The sequence below is a fragment of the Lolium perenne genome, chromosome 1 (genome assembly GCF_019359855.2).
Source record: "Lolium perenne isolate Kyuss_39 chromosome 1, Kyuss_2.0, whole genome shotgun sequence".
NCBI lineage: Eukaryota > Viridiplantae > Streptophyta > Magnoliopsida > Poales > Poaceae > Lolium > Lolium perenne.
Genome location: NC_067244.2, coordinates 220,122,903 through 220,135,358, shown reverse-complemented (window position 1 = coordinate 220,135,358; position 12,456 = coordinate 220,122,903).

Here is a 12,456-nt window from a genome sequence, read left to right as displayed (position 1 = left end):
TTAGTTTGAATAAAGTGGATCCTAGCATTCATTTTGTGGGAGAGAGACACGCTCCACTGTTACATATGTACAAATATGTCCTTAGCTTTACTCATAATGTTCATGGCGAAGGTTGAAACTGCTTCGTTAAATTGTTATATGGTTGGAAACGGAAAATACTACATGTGGTAATTGGTATAATATCTTGAATAATGTGATACTTGGCAATTGTTGTGCTCATGTTTAAGCTCTTGCATCATATACTTTGCACCTATTAATGAAGAAATACATAGAGCTTGCTAAAATTTGGTTTGCATGATTGGTCTCTCTAAGGTCTAGATATTTTCTAGTAAGGGTCGAACAACAAGGAAGACGGTGTAGAGTCTTATAATGCTTGCAATATGTCTTTTATGTGAGTTTTGCTGTACCGGTTCATACTTGTGTTTGTTTCAAATAACCTTGCTAGCCTAAGCCTTGTATTGAGAGGGAATACTTCTCGTGCATCCAAAATCCTTGAGCCAAACACTATGCCATTTGTGTCCACCATACCTACCTACTACATGGTATTTCTCCGCCATTCCAAAGTAAATTTCTTGAGTGATACCTTTAAATTTCTATTCTTTGTCTTTGCAATATATAGCTCATGGGACAAATAGCCTAAAAACTATTGTGGTATTGAATATGTACTTATGCATCTTATTTCTTATTAAGTTGCTTGTTGAGCGATAACCATGTTCCTGGGGACGCCATCAACACTTTCTTGAATATCATGTGAGTTGCTATGAATGTTCGTCTTGTCTGAAGTAAGGGCGATTTACCATGAGTTGAATGGTTAGAGCATGCATATTGTTAGAGAAGAACATTGGGCCGCTAACTAAAACCATGATCCATGGTGGAAGTTTCAGTTTTGGACAACAATCCTCAATCTCTTATGAGAATATTATTTTTTGCTAAATGCTTATGCATTAAAGAGGAGTCCATTATCTGTTGTCTATGTTGTCCCGGTATGGATGTCTAAGTTGAGAATAATCAAAAGCGAGAAATCCAATGCGAGCTTTCTCCTTAGACCTTTGTACAGGCGGCATAGAGGTACCCCTTTGTGATACTTGGTTCAAACATATGTATTGCAATGATAATCCAGGTAATCCGAGCTAATTAGGACAAGGTGCGGGCACTATTGGTATACTATGCATGAGGCTTGCAACTTGTAGGATATAATTTACATAATACATATGCTTTATTACTACCGTTGACAAAATTGTTTCTTGTTTTTAAAATAAAAGCTCTAGCACAAATATAGCAATTAATGCTTCCCTCTGCGAAGGGCCTTTCTTCTACTTTTATGTTGAGTCAGTTTACCCATTTCCTTCTATCTTAGAAACAAACACTTGTGTTAACTGTGCATTGATTTCTACATACTTGCTTATTGCACTTATTATATTACTTTATGTTGACCAATATCCATGAGATATACATGTTACAAGTTGAAAGCAACCGCTGAAACTTAATCTTCCTTTGTGTTGCTTCAATGCCTTTACTATGAATTTATTGCTTTATGAGTTAACTCTTATGCAAGACTTATTGATGCTTGTCTTGAAAGTACTATTCATGAAAAGTCTTTGCTATATGATTCAATTGTTTACTCATTGTATTTACCATTGCTTGGAATCGCTGCATTCATTACATGTGCTTACAATAGTATTGATCAAGATTATGATAGCATGTCACTTCAGAAATTATCTTTGTTATCGTTTACCTACTCGGGACGAGTAGGAACTAAGCTTGGGGATGCTGATACGTCTCCAACGTATCGATAATTTCTTATGTTCCATGCTTGTTTTATGATGATACACACATGTTTTATTCATACTTTATGTCATATTTATGCATTTTCCGGCACTAACCTATTAACGAGATGCCGAAGAGCCAGTTGCTATTTTCTGTTGTTTTTGGTTTCAGAAATCCTAGTAAGGAAATATTCTCGGAATTGGACGAAATCAACGCCCAGGGGCCTATTTTTCCACAAAGCTTCCATAACACCGAAAGGGAACCGAAGTGGGGCGACGAGGCGCCGCCACACTAGGGCGGCGCGGCCCAGGGGGGCCCGCGCGGCCCTAGTGTGTGGCCCCCTCGTCAGCCCTCCGACTCCGCCCTTCCGCCTACTTAAAGTCTTCGTCGCGAATACCCCAGTACCGAGAGCCATGATACGGAAAACCTTCCAGAGACGCCGCCGCCGCCAATCCCATCTCGGAGGATTTAGGAGATCGCCTCCAGCACCCTGCCGGAGAGGGGAATCATCTCTCGGAGGACTCTTCACCGCCATGGTTGCCTCCGGAGTGATGTGTGAGTAGTTCACCCCTGGACTATGGGTCCATAGCAGTAGCTAGATGGTCGTCTTCTCCTAGTTGTGCTATCATTGTTGGATCTTGTGAGCTGCCTAACATGATCAAGATCATCTATTTGTAATGCTACATGTTGCGTTTGTTGGGATCCGATGAATATGGAATACTATGCTATGTTGATTATAAATCTATTATCTATGTGTTGTTTATGATCTTGCATGCTCTCCGTTATTAGTAGAGGCTCTGGCCAAGTCGTTACTTGTAACTCCAAGAAGGAGTATTTATGCTCGATAGTGGGTTCATGCCTCCATTAAATCTGGGACAGTGACAGAAAGTTCTAAGGTTGTGGATGTGTTGTTGCCACTAGGGATAAAACATCAATGCTATGTCTAAGGATGTATTTGTTGATTACATTACGCACCATACTTAATGCAATTGTCTGTTGTTTGCAACTTAATACTGGAGGGGGTTCGGATGATAACATGAAGGTGGACTTTTTAGGCATAGATGCATGCTGGATAGCGGTCTATGTACTTTGTCGTAATGCCCAATTAAATCTCACAATACTCATCATAACATGTATGTGCATGGTCATGCCCTCTTTATTTGTCAATTGCCCAACTGTAATTTGTTCACCCAACATGCTATTTATCTTATGGGAGAGACACCACTAGTGAACTGTGGACCCCGGTCCATTCTTTTACATCGAATACAATCAACTGAAATACTCGTTCTACTGTTTTCTGCAAACAATCATCATCCACACTATACATCTAATCCTTTGTTACAGCAAGCCGGTGAGATTGACAACCTCACTATCACGTTGGGGCAAAGTAATTTGGTTGTGTTGTGCAGGTTCCACGTTTGCGCCGGAATCCCTGGTGTTGCGCCGCACTACACTCCGCCGCCATCAACCTTCAACGTGCTTCTTGGCTCCTACAGGTTCGATAAACCTTGGTTTCTTACTGAGGGAAAACTTGCTGCTGTACGCATCACACCTTCCTCTCGGGGTTCCCAACGGACGCGTGTTGTACGCGTATCAGGATGCCCCGGTGGTTCATCCCTGCATATTTCAAGAAGACTCAAGCATCTAAGCTTGGGGATGCCCAAGGCATCCCCTTCTTCATCAACAACATTATCAGGTTCCTCTAGTGAAACTATATTTTTATTCCATCACATCTTATGTGCTTTACTTGGAGCGTCTGTATGTTTTTGTTTTTGTTTTGTTTGAATAAAGTGGATCCTAGCATTCATTGTGTGGGAGATAGACACGCTCCGCAGTTGCATATGGAGAAATATGTCCTTAGCTTTACTCATAATTTTCATGGCGAAGGTTGAACTGCTTCGTTAAATTGTTATATGGTTGGAAACGGGAAATGCTACATGTGGTAAATGGTATAATATCTTGAATAATGTGATACTTGGCAATTGTTGTGCTCATGTTTAAGCTCTTGCATCATATACTTTGCACCTATTAGTGAAGAAATACATAGAGCTTGCTAAAATTTGGTTTGCATGATTGGTCTCTCTAAGGTCTAGATATTTTCTAGTAAGGGTCGAACAACAAGGAAGACGGTGTAGAGTCTTATAATGCTTGCAATATGTCTCTTATGTGAGTTTTGCTGTACCGGTTCATACTTGTGTTTGTTTCAAACAACTTTGCTAGCCTAAGCCTTGTATTGAGAGGGAATACTTCTCGTGCATCCAAATCCTTGAGCCAAATACTATGCCATTTGTGTCCACCATACCTACCTACTACATGGTATTTCTCCGCCATTCCAAAGTAAATTGCTTGAGTGCTACCTTTAAATTTTCTATTCTTTGTCTTTGCAATATATAGATCATGGGACAAATAGCCTAAAAACTATTGTGGTATTGAATATGTACTTATGTATCTTATTTCTTATTAAGTTGCTTGTTGAGCGATAACCATGTTCCTGGGGACGCCATCAACACTTTCTAGAATATCATGTGAGTTCCTATGCATGTTCGTCTTGTCCGAAGTAAGGGCGATTTACCATGAGTTGAATGGTTAGAGCATGCATATTGTTAGAGAAGAACATTGGGCCGCTAACTAAAGCCATGATCCATGGTGGAAGTTTCAGTTTTGGACAACAATCCTCAATCTCTTATGAGAATATTATTTGTTGCTGAATGCTTATGCATTAAAGAGGAGTCCATTATCTGTTGTCTATGTTGTCCCGGTATGGATGTCTAAGTTGAGAATAATCAAAAGCGAGAAATCCAATGCGAGCTTTCTCCTTAGACCTTTGTACAGGCGACATAGAGGTACCCCTTTGTGATACTTGGTTAAAACATATGTATTGCAATGATAATCCAGGTAATCCAAGCTAATTAGGACAAGGTGCGGGCACTATTGGTATACTATGCATGAGGCTTGCAACTTGTAGGATATAATTTACATAATACATATGCTTTATTACTACCGTTGACAAAATTGTTTCTTGTTTTCAAAATAAAAGCTCTAGCACAAATATAGCAATCAATGCTTCCCTCTGCGAAGGGCCTTTCTTCTACTTTTATGTTGAGTCAGTTTACCTACTTCCTTCTGTCTTAGAAGCAAACACTTGTGTTAACTGTGCATTGATTCCTACATACTTGCATATTGCACTTATTATATTACTTTATGTTGAGAACTATCCATGAGATATACATGTTACAAGTTGAAAGCAACCGCTGAAACTTAATCTTCCTTTGTGTTGCTTCAATGCCTTTACTTTGAATTTATTGCTTTATGAGTTAACTCTTATGCAAGACTTATTGATGCTTGTCTTGAAAGTACTATTCATGAAAAGTCTTTGCTATATGATTCAATTGTTTACTCATTGCATTTACCATTGCTTCGAACCGCTGCATTCATTACATGTGCTTACAATAGTATTGATCAAGATTATGATGGCATGTCACTTCAGAAATTATCTTTGTTATCGTTTACCTACTCGGGACGAGTAGGAACTAAGCTTGGGGATGCTGATACGTCTCCAACGTATCGATAATTTCTTGTGTTCCATGCTTGTTTTATGATGATACACACATGTTTTATACATACTTTATGTCATATTTATGCATTTTCCGGCACTAACCTATTAACGAGATGCCGAAGAGCCGATTCTTGTTTTCAAGTCTGTTTTTGGTTTCATAAATCCTAGTAAGGAAATATTCTCGGAATTGGACGAAATCAACGCCCAGGATCTTATTTTTCCACGAAGCTTCCAGAAGTCCGAAAGGGAAACGAAGTGGGGAGACGAGGCGACGCCACACTAGGGCGGCGCTGCCCAGGTGCTGGCCGCGCGGCCCTGTTGTGTGGGCCCCTCATCAGCCCTCCGACTCCGCCCTTCCGCCTACTTAAAGTCTTCGTCACGAATACCCCAGTATCGAGAGCCACGATACGGAAAACCTTCCAGAGACGCCGCCGCCGCCAATCCCATCTCGGGGGATTCAGGAGATCGCCTCCGGCACCCTGCCGGAGAGGGGAATCATCTCCTGGAGGACTCTTCACCGCCATGGTCGCCTCCGGAGTGATGTGTGAGTAGTTCACCCCTGGACTATGGGTCCATAGCAGTAGCTAGATGGTCGTCTTTTCCTAATTGTGCTATCATTGTTGGATCTTGTGAGCTGCCTAACATGATCAAGATCATCTATTTGTAATGCTACATGTTGCGTTTGTTGGGATCCGATGAATATGGAATACTATGCTATGTTGATTATCAATCTATCTATGTGTTGTTTATGATCTTGCATGCTCTCCATTATTAGTAGAGGCTCTGGCCAAGTCGTTACTTGTAACTCCAAGAGGGAGTATTTATGCTCGATAGTGGGTTCATGCCTCCATTAAATCTGGGACAAATGGAAAGTTCTAAGGTTGTGGATGTGCTGTTGCCACTAGGGATAAAACATCAATGCTATGTCTAAGGATGTATTTGTTGATTACATTACGCACCATACTTAATGCAATTGTCTGTTGTTTGCAACTTAATACTGTAGGGGGTTCGGATGATAACCTGAAGGTGGACTTTTTAGGCATAGATGCATGCTGGATAGCGGTCTATGTACTTTGTCGTAATGCCTAATTAAATCTCACACTACTCATCATAACATGTATTTGCATGGTCATGCCCTCTTTATTTGTCAATTGCCCAACTGTAATTTGTTCACCCAACATGCTATTTATCTTATGGGAGAGACACCACTAGTGAACTGTGGACCCCGGTCCATTCTTTTACATCAAATACAATCTACTGCAATACTCGTTCTACTGTTTTCTGCAAACAATCATCATCCACACTGTACATCTAATCTTTTGTTACAGCAAGCCGGTAAGATTGACAACCTCACTGTCACGTTGGGGCAAAGTAATTTGGTTGTGTTGTGCAGGTTCCACGTTGGCGCCGGAATCCCTGGTGTTGCGCCGCACTACACTTCGCCGCCATCAACCTTCAATGTGCTTCTTGACTCCTACTGGTTCGATAAACCTTGGTTTCTTACTGAGGGAAACTTACTGCTGTACGCATCACACCTTCCACTTGGGGTTCCCAACGGTCGCGTGCTGTACGCGTGTCACTGTGCTATAATTCATGGTCATGCTCAATTGAGCATTGTTATTGGCTAAGCAGCATCATCCAGTGATGTGTGCTGTGTGCTATCTCTGTGTACTTGATCCAGTGGTACCTTATGCCTTTGATGTGCTTCTGATAGAATTGTAATGCTTTATTCACTTATCTGTGATGCAATTATTCAGTTTTATGGTTGGTTTAATTATCTGGTCCATGTATTGATACTGGAATGGGTTCTAGCATATTGTAGCATGCTCTAGCAAGCTTCTGATGTTCTTGTGATCATCAGTTGCTTGTAAAATCTGTTGTGTTGTCTTGTGCCTCATTGCTGCTCACCCTGTGATGTGTGTGTGTCACACAGGCTTGTCCTATTGTGTGCTGGTGCTTGCTCAAGCATCAGTTGATGCTTGCAATGATCCTCTGGATCATGTGCAAGTGTTCCAGTTACTTATGATTTATGAATTTCATTTATCTGTATAGCTTGTCCTTGTTTACTGGATAAATGAGATGAACTGCTTGCAGTGATGACTCTTACAATTGATTGGATTGAGCTAGAGGGATGCCAACAGCTGTTGGGGACCCTAGCTCTTCTTTGAACCCATCTGGGTGATGATACAATTGCTTGGCTTGATGGTTTGGGCTGTTTTAGTGGTTGAGGTGGCCTCAACAGCAACTCTTTGCTGTTCAGGAAGCTCCCACCCTTGTTGGCTTGATGTGTATGGACAATTGCTCTCTGGCTTAACCATATTTGGTTGCCAGATGCTTTTGATGCTGACAAAAAATTGCAGTAGACATATATCTCTGCATTTCTGATGGTTTTAAAAGGGCTAGTGTAGTCTGGGTATATTTGGGTAAGTCTCTGGGATGGTTTTCCTTCCTATTTCCATTTGGAAGATGCTACCACTTATCTGGTTGGCTTAACCATGGACATAGGCTTTGATTGATCCCTGGTCTTTGCCATTTCTACCAGGTTACACTTGGTCTATGACCAAATGATGATCAAAACAGGGTTACTCCACCCTTTGTGTGCTTGTGTGATCATGCCTGTGCAATTTATGAACAAAACCATCTGGCGTGTTCATGATGATGTGTATACCTCACTCCAGCTCCTAGATTAAAGTGTTGATGTAGAGGTTTTGCTTCTGTGATGTGCTTGTGCTTGCCCTGCTCCTCCTTGCAAGCTTGTGCTACTTGGTTAATCTATGGCTGTTGGAATAGGTTGAACAGCAGTGGTTGTTCTTCCTGTTCTTGTGTTCTTGTGTTCTTGGTGTTCTTACCCAGCTGCTCCTTGTCGATAAATGGTTAGGGTTTGGCTGTGAAAAGCTTTTGTATACCCTTCCCTTCCTTCTCTAGTCGACAACAAGGCCTGGCAACCTGTTGGTGACTCTCTGGCTGTGTGTGTGTGTGCTGTGATGCATGCACACACCATGGCTTGCTGTTGGGCATGCACACTAGCTGTGTGAGCAGCTTGTGTGTGTGTGTGTGTGTGTGTGTGTGTGTGTGTGTCTGGTGCTTGTGAGTGGATCAGCTCGGCTGCCTGTGGTCATATCCTCTCAATTCTTCTTTCTTTTGCTAACCTGCATGTGTGTGTCTGGTGCTTGTAATCAATTTGCTTGATTTGTGTGTGTGCTTGCAGGGACAATGTGATGCTCCAATTGAAGATCAAGATCAGTTGAGCAAGCTCTCCATGATGATCATCTGATGTAGTTTAGGATAGATCATTCATTTGTAATTTTCTTTCTTTTTCTTTTTCCATTTAGTCAATTCTTGTAATGTGTTGTAATAGTTCTTAATTCAATTCTGGATATTGTAATTGACATTGTATCTTGTGTGAATATCAATAAAGCTCCAATTTTCTCTAATGAGCTTTACTTAATAGTTGAATTATTTATATTCTTTATAATTTGTTTAAAGAATTACCTCAATTTTGAGTTATGGGATTTTTATATGATGTTTGAATTTGAAATTCAAACACAAGTTTGTTTGAATTCAATCATGCAACTTAAGTTGTAATGCACAAACTCTCCTCTCTTCTCAAAACCCTAAACTAGTTAGGTGAGATGCAAGTTTGTCGCACTCTCGAAACCCTAACCCTGTAAGGTGTCGAGAGAGAAACTTGTCCCCCTTCGATGCAGTTTTCTTTTAAAAGCGCGAAATTTCCCTAGAATTTACGATGCAATGCACATCCCTTTCTAAAATCTACCCCTCGATCGTCTCTAAACCTGGGACATTACACCTATGGCCTTAAGATCAATCACTATGGGTGTATTTGCTCATATCCATGGCTACACCTATCCATGGCTCCTCTCTAGAAGAAACAATAAAAAGACTATCTTTATGCTTCACTAATTATGACAACCACACAAATGAAGTAGCAGTTTGCTATAACAATTACTCCCTCGACTTACTCCACTTCATTTCATCTCATATTACTTAGCTGCACTTTAATTTCCTTGCATTTTAATTTCAACACTTGTAGTTCCATAGTAAAAACCTCTTCATATCTCCTAGCTTTGCATAGAAGGCCATATAAGTGAGTTATAGGGCTTTAGAGAATAGATAGTTTACCTTCAGCTCCTCGTGGGTTTGACACTCAAATACTTATCAAACTATACTGCAGTGATACCTACACTTGGGGGTTATCAAGATACTTTTCTAGCTCCTTTGCCGGGGAGCGTAGCGCTAGGCTTATATTCTTGTTTGCATTTCTAGCTTACTTTTAGTACCTTTTATTAAAAACTAAAACCAAAAAAAAATAGAAAATGGACCATATCAAAAATACTCATGGCATGGCTACTAGTGTAGATAAAAATGACACGTTGGAAGAGGAATATAAAAATCCTTTGATAGCTATGAAACATAGAGAATCACAAGAAAGGATAATATTAGAACATTGCTTGAGAATTTTAAATTCTATTGCTATTGAGTTGCTTGACTATCATGAAGATAAAAATTGTTGCTCTGAACAAAATTTTAGGCACTTTGAAATTCAATTTAGATCCCATGGAGAATTTGTTATTGCATCATATCATAGGTGTAATTATGCTCATTTAGGGATGGAACAAGTAGAGAAATTTATTATTTATATGGCAGCCTCTGAATTAGACACCATCATTTGTGAACATGAAACTTGCCCTATAGCTTCTAAATTTAAAAGTGCGATCATTGGTATCTTTAATTATTGTATAACCAACTACATTGATAATATCTATGTTGTTGACTTTAAAAAGAGGGGCACGGCGGCCCAAGAGAGCACTAATATTTTGCAAGGAAAAGATGATGAAAGCATAAGCTTGGGGATGCCCATGCATACCCAAGAAGAAAACAAAGAAGAACAAAATAAGGAGGATGACAAAAGCATAAGCTTGGGGATGCACATGCAACCCCAAGAAGAGCATGAAGAAGAACAAGTGGAGGAAGAATGGAGTAGCTACCCATCTCCAACTCCCAACAATGGTAACACACAAATTCCTATGAACACCCCTTATTATAATATTGATGATGATCCTCTATGTGATATAAGCTTGTCTAATTTATGGGAGGATCATGATGATGTAAAAGAAATAGATGATACCATAATATCATTAGATGATTTGTTTTTATGTGGTGATTCTATTCACAATGTTGAGTCTACTCTTGATGCTTGCAAATATTATGAAAGAGGAAGAGATAAGAGCCCTCTTTATATTTCCATGTTATTTCAAATGCAAGCTACTGGTCATGATATGCATTGGCTACTACTAAGTTATTGTTATTTATTCATATAAAAATGCCAATGCATAGGAAGAGAGTTAGACTTAAAAGTTAATGGTTTCAAATCTTGTGGTGTGCTCCATATGCTTTTACTTTTAATTTAAGCACACCTTTATGTCCTTGTTAAATAGCTATACTTCTTATTACATATTAATGAGTTTATAAGTTTTAATGAAATTTAAAAAAGTATGGAAGAGTAAATGAGAAGGATGAGCAATGAAGATATTGGGGTCGACCTTGAGTATGTGTTGTTCATGCCAATGGAACCATTGCAAAGTCTATATAATTAAAACTCTTCCTAAAGTAAAATAAAATAAATGAGTGTTTACTTTACTTATATATGTTAGATTTTTTAATAAAATGGTTTCCCAGTGATTCCTATAGTTCCCATCTTGGTAGAATATCATATTATTTGTTTGGAGAACTAACGATTTTGTAGGCATTGGAGTATCATGGAGATGAAATATTTCTTTGTTTGAGATGAGTAACATGATTTGATGAGGAAGAAGTAGAGGACCAGAAGTAGAAAGATCATAATCTTGGGCATTTCCATGCATCCCCCTCTTCTTTCAAATATCTCAAGTAAATCATTTCAAACTCATGTTCTAGTTTTATCTCCATGATCCATTTGAATGTTTGCGGGAACCATGTTTTTATTTATCTTTGGTTGTTTTCGGTTTTTCTTATGCATGATTTCTGTAGCATGTTAGTTTTATTTTTGTTTACTATCTAGTTTCTAAATAAAGCACCAAGTTTTTACCTATTTGGATGTTAAAAGTTGCAAAACAAAAGTGGTAGTTGTTTTCTGCGCTGCACTTTCTAGTGCATGATTTTTATGATTTTTTTTGTAACTACTAAAATCACGAAAAATTCACAGTAGTCAAAACTTTTCATCCTCTATATGCACAAAAATTGTAAAAATTACTGACATGTCTAAGTGGCCGAGAAAGTTCAGTTTTGCTGCTGTCAATATTTTTGATAGATTCATGTTTGCTCTATTCTTTTGAGTTCCAAAATGATTTTTCTTGAATCTTTTGAATTGAGTAGAATGTTTATAACTTTATTCTCTCTCTGTTACATAAAGGAAATATTTTATCTTTGAAGATAATGACATAAACCATATTGTTCTTGTACCACTAATGTCATGCCATAGAAAAGAATGGGAAGAAAGTTTTATGTTGAAGTTTTTTCACAGGGAATGGAAGAACACCACACCAAGAGCAATCCAAGAATGGTGAATACCATAAGATTGGGGATGCACAAGGCACCCCACTGGACTCATATTAAATCTCTCGGTTTGCACACTTCTAAACTTTTTTTAGCAACATAGAATTCTCGCAAAAACTTGGAGCGTCCTTTATTAGTTTTGTGTCTAGTTTTTCTTTGAAATAAATATTACCATCATGAAAATTCCTTGCATTCTTATTAAAGAGCTACTAATATAAATTATCATATTCTTAGGTGCCTCATGAAAGTGAGTTGCATGTTATGAAAAGATGAAAAGGGGTGCATGTGGCGCCCCCGGGATCAGGGTTAGACAATTACCAGATCTTCATCTGACATAAGCCTAACCTAGAGCTCGAGAGACTACAGTGAGAGAATCGGCAACACAACAGTGACTCTACGACTCAAAGAGGTAATACAAGCTCATAACTGAGCAAAGAACCAAAGCATTACAAGCAGAGGTCACTGACCTGACATTTCATCAATCAACGGAAGCAAAGTTATGCTATTAGACATAGCAAGATAGCAAAAGGCCTAAGAGGCCAGGAGCATAACGGCGACGTCCCAGCCCATAGATTCCAGGC